This window comes from Oryzias melastigma, linkage group LG21, assembly GCF_002922805.2.
Source record: "Oryzias melastigma strain HK-1 linkage group LG21, ASM292280v2, whole genome shotgun sequence".
NCBI lineage: Eukaryota > Metazoa > Chordata > Actinopteri > Beloniformes > Adrianichthyidae > Oryzias > Oryzias melastigma.
This window is the reverse complement of record NC_050532.1, coordinates 25,650,591-25,660,384: the sequence shown is the minus strand read 5'-3', so window position 1 is coordinate 25,660,384 and position 9,794 is coordinate 25,650,591. Positions and strand designations below refer to the sequence as shown.

The 9,794-nt window shown below is 33.3% G+C and overlaps 1 long non-coding RNA gene across 1 annotated transcript; it reads left to right on the top strand.

Moving 5' to 3' along the window:
* The first annotated feature begins 1,404 nt into the window (after window positions 1–1,404).
* Window positions 1,405–3,555, top strand: LOC112154730. The gene is made up of 3 exons (XR_002920695.2): window positions 1,405–1,456; window positions 2,897–2,965; window positions 3,028–3,555. It is a non-coding gene; the product is annotated as an uncharacterized LOC112154730 (long non-coding RNA).
* The last annotated feature ends 6,239 nt before the right edge of the window (window positions 3,556–9,794 follow it).

Below are 9,794 nucleotides of genomic sequence, written 5' to 3'. Positions count from 1 at the left end.
AAATGCACTTTTTCTTGTACATTTATGACAAAAAATGTAATAAATTTTTGAATAAACTCTTTAAGTCTTAAATATACAACTTTATTCTCGTACTTTAACAGTTAAGACTTTTTTCTTGTAAATTTACAAGATTTCAAGTCGTTATTTAAAAAAAAAAGTGTTTGTATACTGGCCCAAATACTCTATCAAACTATATAGTGTTTAATCGGTGGAGAAATTAAACAATTCTTTGAGACACAGAGTAAAAAAATACAAACAAGAATGAGCTGACAAACCACAAACTTAAACACCCTGAAGGAAATTAAAAGAAAAAGAAACAGCTGAGTGATGGAAAACTGAAATCAGGTGTGAGAAAACAGAAAATAATGGAAACAAAAAAAAACTCAAGCAAAAAAGGTTCCAATCATCACAATGTTGCTTTTTATTTTTATTTAGATTAAAAAAATGTAAAAGTGGCAATAAATAAAATAAAATTGTAACTTTTTTTCAAATAAACAGAAGGAATCCAAAAGTTGCATAATTAATAAAGTACATAATTCCTGGCTGAAGTTTAACTAGTTTGCTAAAGTTTTTGAATTAAAGGTCATTAAATTCAACCTTAGACTTGTGTCACAATAACTAGTTATGTAAATTTATACTGTTTGACGTAACCTCGCTGTAATGGAAAAATACTTAATAAATGTAATCACCATGTTCAACTTCAAAGGCTTTTTATCAAATGAATTTAACCTTTTTAACTCCTAGTATCTCTGAATGCATTCGCTTCTTTTATGCTTTTGTTTTTCTTGCACCTGCATTTATTATGAATGATTTCTTGATTTGCATTAACTGAAGCCATAATAGGCAAAGAAAGCAGAAAAGCTCGACTATCAGACTCTTTGTTTGTGTACAGGTACAGCAGGTGCGGGTCCATACAGGTGTATCCCATTAAAACATCCTCAAACGCTGATTCATTTCTGTAATTTAATTTGAAAAAGAGGAACTGGGGTATCGATTTATCACTGACAGGCTGATCTGTTTCATAAATGCTCATATTTATAACTTATAACCCAAATGTAGTATCTTAAAAATACATATTTAAAGTGGGGATTCAAGCTCTTACAAAGGTGTGCCGGGCCTTTTAATCCAGTTTGGATCAGTTGACCTCCTAAGGCGGCAAAAGTTCTGACATGATGACAAAGATGACTCTATGTCATGGAAACATATACATTCACCTTTAATGTTGCATTTCATTTTTAAGGTAAAGATATGGAGAAGCAGAAAATCTGGTGTTTTGGTGAGAACCAGAGCTGTTTTTTGTATTTTGTTCCAGTCTGTGGTGATTTGAAAGCCATGCCACCTGCTGCGACCTGCAGCACAGGTGACAAGCAGGAAGTAGTAGAGCATTGTTTCTCAAATCCAGCCTTCAAGTGGCTGTTCCTGCACTGCCTGACTCAAAGAAGTGACTCTGAAAGAGGTCTGTGCAGAGCTGGTGAGAGCCACATTTAGGCACTGGGCTGGGTGGATAAAATCAATTAATCGATCAATAATCCATCCATAAAAGCAGAGATCGATCTAACACATACAGCTAAAATCTGCTAGCTTGATGCTAACGTATAATGGGATTCCCCATAGGACGGCTAATGCTAACGCTCAGTCGACCTAAACATACATTGCAGACTAAATGAATATCTTCATAAACTCACACACATTTTTAAGAATATAATCTTTCAATGAAAATATTGTTCTAAAGTAGTGTTTTTTTGCACGTACTTTCTTCACACTAAAACACTTAACATCATGTGAACCGTATCAGGAAATGATTTCCAAAAGTCCTAGTTGACACATTGCATGGCTGCAGTAGTAATTACTGCATAGAGAGCTGTGCTGATCTGCATGTTTAACCTTTCAACTGCTTATTTTATTTTATTTAGTTTAGTTTTTTTCCAACAAAAAATGTTACAAAAACATAATACAAACTCATGTGACAATGAAACAAGGGAAAAAATAAAACCTATCATTTCTATTCCTTATAGTTAATTAATGAATCCATCCATATATCCATTTTCTGAACCTGCTTTATCCATTACTAGGCTGCTGGAGCCTATCCCAGGCACTGGTGAAGGCGGGACACACCATGGACCATTGGCACTTTTTTTTTTTCTGAAAATAAACAAAACAATACAACAGATGACGAAAACCAACACTTTCTTAGTTTAAAGCACATAATGTACTTCAGTTTTTTTTTTCCTTCAATGTTGAGTTTCACAAGGTCAAGCAGCGCACAGTCCTCCACGAGGGGCGGGACTAGTTTTCTGCTTCAAATTAAAACCTTTTTGTTTGTGTGTTGCACCAAGATTAACTTAAAAGTTTTTATCATTCATAAAGTGGATCAATGAAAAAGGAAAGTTATTGTTTTAAGTGTTTTAGGGACTTTTTCTTCCCAGAAATAGATGATACTGGATCAGTGCCACATGTTGAATGTTTTCAGGCTTCGGTTGCCAGGTTTTAAAATTCAGCTTTTTTCAAGAGCTTATTAAAAACTTGAGGTTTTCTCTTCCACTAATGCATGTTTTAATGCATTCTTTAAGTACTACATTTGCCTAATTTATGCCAGAGGTTATCAAATGAGCCATTTGTTTTAGGAGTTTGAGGTTTTGTTCAAAACGGCTAAAAATAAAAGTAGAAATTCAGGAGTCTAAAGGTATCTCAACAGGTGGACGGTTGATTTGTGTAGATTCATCAATGTCTGAGAACATATGGACTTTGAGCAGTTGTTTGACTCTTTGTGCAACGTTAACTACTGTTTAATAAGACTGGATAGCAGAAAAAAAAACAATGTGAAGTGACATGTAAGTGTTAAATGCACAGTAAAGTCGGTGCTTTTATTTTGATAGTTCATTTCTTCTTCCTCCAGCTGGTTCCATGTGACCAAACCTGGCTGACTGCATCTCCTCTCAGACCTGTATTATCAAAGGGAGCTTTGGTAGGAATACATTAAAAACAGCTTCTTCATGGAGCGTCACTCAGGATTAATGTGTTCTGCAGATGTGGGAGGAGGGGCCACATGGTGGGATGAACTGCCCTGACTGGAGGAAAGTTTTCAGCTGGACACGACTGATGTCTGGATTTACCAATCAAAAGCCTGCATTCACACGAACTTTTTTAAAATATTAAAATAAATTCAAAGAATGAGAATATTCTTTAGAGAAAATACAGCAGAAATTTGGGCTTCAGAAAAGAAAAGTATGCAACTGAATAAATGTAGGAGCAGCTGCTGAGTTAGCAAACAGGTATGACAGAAAAACACACAAAAAACTTGATTAATTTACATAAAATTTACTGAAAAGTTTATTTTGGTTATTTAAGTTTTAATTAGAATAAAGAATAAAGTTGCAGTCCTGCAAACATGTGTCTCTGAGCTCTTTATTTTACATAGAAAACTCCTCATTACCAACCATGAAAAGTCCTCTTCACTGATAATAATTTGATTTTAAATCACCAAAAGGTTCAGAATGTCTTGGTTTTTGACTCAGATCTGGAAATAAAACTTAAAAAAAAATGCTTAAAAAAAAACTTTGGTTCTTTTCTCATTAGTTTATTACTTTTTTCTTGTAAATTATTGCCCTTTTTTTCATAGATTTATGACATTTTTTAGTAAATTAATCACTTTTCAACTTTATAAATGTATGACTTCTTTCTCGTAAATTCATCACTTTTATCTTTTATTAGTTAATAACATTTTCTCAGAAATGTATGACTTTTTTCTTAAAATTATGACTTTCCATTCTGAATTTATTACTTTTCCACATAAAGTTGTGACATTTTTTTCTCGTAAATTTCTGATTTTTCTTCTATACATTTAAGACTTTTTTTTCTTAGAAGTTTATAACATTTTTCTAGAAAATGTGCAACTTTTTTCTGATACATTTATGACTTTATTTCACAATTGTATTACTTTTTTCTTGCAAATCTATTACTAATAGATTTAATAATTGATTATTTTGGGGTAAATTTCTGATTCTTTTTTTAAAACTTTATGACTTTTTTCTCAAAAATATGACTTTTTTTCTAATTTTATTTCTCCTAATTGTATGACTTTTTTCTTATAAGTTAATACATATTGACTTTTTTCATAAATGTATTACTCTTTATTCTTGAATTTTTGACTTTTTTCTCATATATTTCTGTTTTTTTCATATACATGTATGATTTTTTTCAAGTTTATAACATCACTTTTTCAGATAAATTTATGACTTAAAACCTCATGAATTTTTTCTCATGAAATTTTATACTTTTTATGTAATTTTATTAATCTTTTCTCATAAATTTCTGACTTTTTTCTTGTAACTTTCTGAGATTTAATGTCCTAAATTTACGATTTTAAAACATTTCAATTTAAGAGAAAGAAAGTTTTAAGTTTAGCCTTTCACTTTTTAAGTCACGACTTTATTGACATTTACAACTGTTTTCTCATAAAATTCCGAAATTTAAAGTATATTTAAAAATACTTAAAATCTAATACTTAAAACAATACGTAACATAAGTAGGTAACAAAGAAAAACCAATAGAAAATATAATTTAGATGAGGTTTTACAAAACAACCAGTAAAATAAAGATTTTTAATACATTCGTTAAGCTTGAAATCAGTTTATTAATACGGTCTTTGTAGGCAATGTTTTCACTTTAGATGTTAATAAATCTGACTTTAAACCTAATTTGACTTATTGTGCTAATAAATGTCTTATAAAACATCCTTTAAACACACTAAGAATGTTAGTTAATGTGTTAAAAAAGCTTGTTAAGGAATCTTATTATAAAGTCTTACCAAAATATTTACCCCGGAACACATAATTCATCATTATGGCTCTGATTAAATTCCCTTTTTCATTTTTAAAGTTGCTAGTTTGATGTTGTTTTCTCATCTAAAGGCTCCAAAGATCCAACTTGAGTTTCACAATTCGTTTTTAAGGGGTTGGACCAAAAGTTTTGTCTTTTTTTTCTTAGTTCTGTTATGTGTAGTATTTAGTCTCCATGTGTAGTAAAGAGAAATATTTATTCATAACCCTCTGCGGGTCTGTTTAATCCAATAAGTTGATAATCCTTCACATTTAAACCATTTGAGAAAGATTTGAAATGTCTCATCTAACAGCGTTTGTGTTCTTCTGTTCTAACTCTGCATTCATTACGTGAACATTTGTTAAGGAAAGTTAAACTCATGACCTCCAGGATCACTGGAGAAATTGCTTTTTTAATTCCTCCCTAAATGTCATGAAAGGCTTTTATTAGATTATTGAAGAAAGAGCTCAAATTTGGAGCTAATTTCAAAAATGTCCCTAAAAAGTGACCCGTCTTCAAACCAGTTCAGTCTGGTCGGGCGTCAGATAAAAGGATGATTATTATTGTTTTACTATTCAAAGGAAACTCCACAGTAAGGAAAGCTCTCAGGATGATATTCATTTTCCATTAAAAAAATGTTAATAAAAATATTTGTGATGACTAAAACTATGAAGCAAATGAAAGCAGCTTTCAGTGAGCGTTCACAAAGCCCGTCAAAGAGCGCTGCTCTGGGATTTTAATGGATTCGGGGTCAGGGAGGTGGAGTGTTGTTTGCCATCGCTGCTTTTACAAGAAGGTTCTGCGTTTGCAGCGGCGTGGACGTGTTTCCATCTGCTCCTGTGTGGGTTTTCTCCAGGTGATCCGGCTTCCTCCCACAAAGTCATGCAAACCTGCAGCTGAATTTGTCATTCTGAGCCGACTTTTTGTAAATTCATGACAGTTTTTCTCCTAATTGTATGACTTTAAAAAAAAAAAAAAAGTTTCAGAAATGGATTACTTTTTATTCTTAAATTTATGACTTTTTTCTCATAAATTTGTGATTTTTTTTCATATATTTGTATGATTTTTTTATATAAGTTTATAAAATTTTTTTCTCATAAATCTTACTTTTTTCTGATAAATTGATTACTTTTCTTTGTAAATTTGTGACTCTTTCTTAACACTTTATGAACTTTTTATCATAAATTTGATACTTTTTATGTAATTTTATTATTCTTTTTCTCATACAAGACTGAGAACAAGAATAAACTAGCATGACTGCATCCATACGATGTTTCCTACTTTACATTCTTAAAAACAAGGCAGATCTTTTACTAAATACTGTTTTTTATTAAATATTTAGTTTTTTGTGTAACAAACATAGAAATGATTGTTTCTATTGACGTTGATGATCTTTATAATTGGTTTTTTAATGCCATCGATTAAAAATGTTGTGCTTTATTTACAGTCCATTAAAATTATTGCAAACAATGAAAATAATTTCAGAGTAAAAGCATTTTCGATTCCAGGAATTTTTCATTCCTTTCTTTCTTTTTAAAGTAGGTAAACTTGTAGTTCATCTTTTGACATTTCCTGTCAGCAAAATCCATGATAAACGTGAATCAAAAGAGTTTCTTGCATCCGTCATCGGCCGATGTGCACAAATGTCCGTCAAGCCGACGCGTCTTTGCATGATTTTGACCTGTTTAAAACTGAGAATTAAGCAATTATGCGCATTTGACTTTTCATGCATGTACCAGCGGTGTCAGGGCCGGTCCTGGGTTGCATGGCGCCCAAGGCGAAATTTTCTTTTTTTTTTTTGCTTCTCTTTTTTTCTATTTTGGAACCAGTATCTTCAGATGGGACAGAATGAAGACCTGCAGCACCAGGAAACAAACTTTAATTCTAATACAACTGTAAAACATTAAAAAAGCAAGAGAATTTATCTACAGTTACACGTGTTAAAGTTTTGATGTGAAGGTTTCTAATATTTTCTCTTTCAGTGATCGTTGTCATCACGTCTCAGTTTTTGGCAGGAACATTCGTCACTCCGGGCCTTTTTATTACAGAGTTTTGGTTCCAGTTTGGGGATATTTTCCTGTTTTTATGTAGACTTGGCAAGTGGAGATGTGTCATTTTTGACACAATTGAGAAATTTCCCTGCAGCAACAAACAAAGAGACTCTTCCAAAAACAGGATGCAGAACTGCATGTGATCGAGCTCGAGCTGTTGGTTCCATGACACCAGAATCTTCCATGAGAGCGTTGGTGTGAACTGAACTTTCACGGGTGAAAGACCCACTCCAATGGAAATGGAGCTTTTAACAGGTGCTTGGTGCATTTTTCTGATGATGGAGGACACTTTTCAAGATAATTAAGATAAAAATGGCATTTCTGAGTGTTTCTTTATTTAAATTGTGGTTTGAAAAACCTGTAGTTGTTGCATGTAAACTACAATCGGTAGTCCATTCTGATGCATCCCCCTGCAGACCAATAGATCCATGAACGTCTTTGTTTTCCTCGTCTGAGCTGGAATCTGGATCTAAACTATACGGTTGGATGGCTCCAGTGTTGCTCACCAGTTTTGTTGCACCGCTGATGTTTGGTTTGGGGTTTGAGGGGCTGGAGAAAGTGCAAACCCAAGGGGTGGTTTCCTCACAGACAGAGATGGAGCTGACGCTTGTTCTGATGTTTTGAATGAAAGATGCCAGTTTTTAAAAAAGTGATGTCAAAATCAAGGATTTTTCATGAATTTGTCTCTTTATTTCTGACCTTTTTGATGATTTTAAGATCTGGTAAGTGTGGTTTGGTGTTGTTATGTTGAGATCTATTATTCTATTGTTTTATCGCTTTACGTTTTTCTTTCTGTCCTCTCTAGTCCTGATTTAGATTTAGTCCAGATGCTCTCTGGTTTGAGCTCTGGTAAAGTCCCACTCTAAATATATTTTTATTTATTTTCAAAGCATTCCCAGTAGTATTTTAATCATGATGGTGCCATTTTAAACCCAAATTTTAAAAAACTGCGGCCGGGAATCAATTAAAAAATTACCAGATTATCGCAAACTTGGAAAAAATAATAATTATTATTTTCTTTAGTTCCAGTATTTGCCAGCCGCTTATTATCTACAAGTAATCATAATATGAAATCACATACAAGCTTGTCTATTGAGAATTTTTTTTTTATAACCCTTTGGAACTGGATCTAAAACTTAGTTTTTCTCTATATTTGAATTTTCTGTATTTTCAATTTGAAACATACCTGTTTGCTTATTTGGTAACATTTTAATCAGCACAACCTCTCCTATGTGACACTACCTTTATTTTGTTATTTTTCCATGTTGTATTCACACACTAGTCATAAAATCATGCAAAAAACAAAAGTTAGCCTCTATTTCCCACGATACTTTTGTTTTAACGACTCTCACTCTAGCTTACAGTCCCTCACAACCCCAAGATAACATTATTGGTGCAAAAAAAAAAAATTTGATCAGTTTTGATCCAGATTCCAGCTCAGACTTAAAAATACAGCCAAAAACCATCAGTATGCTGCCTCCTAAAGGCTGAATCTAGGTATTACAGTTTTGTGATCGGTCAAACCATTAAAGTTTCAGAAATATCTCAGTGTGATCTGCAGCTCCAGTAATGATAACAGTCCTGTACCCAAGCCCCACCCCTTTGACCGGATTTTCACATTTCGGATGTGGGTGGAGTCAGCCTCCAACGTCCCTGTTTGGTTACTCTTTAAACCCAACTTCTTGTTCTCGTTCAGTTTCTCTGCAGCTTTTCCTTCATCTCAGAAGTCTTTTCCCGCCCCGCAGAGTCTCAACTCATGTCAAACACACCTATTGTCTGCAAGTAAGAATGGGGCGGAGCAGGGAGACTTTGGCCCGCCCATTTCTGTTGCTACATCACAATGAAGAGCGTTTGATTGTGTTCATATCTGCTCCTGATCACAATTTAAAAAAACTCAGAAAAAGTTTTTTTTATACATGTCTTCCATCATGAGAAAAATGCAACAAAAACATAAAAACACAATTTTCATTGGAGTGGGTCATTAAACTCTTAAGAAAAATGTGTGAAATGCAGGAGAACACTGATGTTTCCATGGTAACTAAGATGGCATCCTGAACATTTTAAGACAACACTCGACAGCCTTAACTCCTGACCTTCTGCTTCCTCCATAGAAAACAACAACCAGCCAAAATTAACCTTTTAAAAAGATGATTCAAGCTTTTACTCTGGAGAATTCTGTTTGTTAGACGTGTACCCTTTGAGCATAAATTTCAGAAATATGTTATTTATAGAGTGACTCCATGCTTACTCATGGCTGGGCTTTGCGTCAGTCTGCTTTTGTGGTCCTTAAACTCCTGGAGCTTCAAACTGACCAACTCCAGGAACAGAGGAGTGAAAACCAGAGAAGAACTTTTAGAGGCTTTGCTGCACAAAGTGCAAAATTCACAAAATGCAGCCGATGAAAGGTAAAACGCCAACCTGCTCAGTCTCAAATAATTTTAGGGAAATGTTAGCTATCTCAGCACACAACAGAGGAAAAGTTGGCATAATTAAATGTATTCTTTGAGAGCATTTCAGTGTGTGAGCTGTCAGGAAGTGACAGACGCAGTGAGGTTTCATTTGAACAAAGAGCTGCTTTCAAAGCCGCAGAAAAGGAAGCAATAACTTACATCATGAACTCGTGTAATGATTCGCTCAAACGCATTTTTATTTTTGTCAAATCTGTCTTTTAATACAATGCTGAGAGGAAAATGGATTTACTCATTTTTGAAGCGCTCAGTTATCTTTTGCTGAATGTATTGTCTTTTAATTTACATATTCTTGAGAACTTTTGGAATCTTTTACAAAAAAAATTAAAATATTTAGGTTAAATCACTCCAATCGATTCTTTTGATTTTCTGCCTGATCAAATTCAGCAAATTTAATGTATTCTTATAGTTTGAATTATCTAAAATTTTTTGGTATTTTTTTCAGTTTTTAAAATAT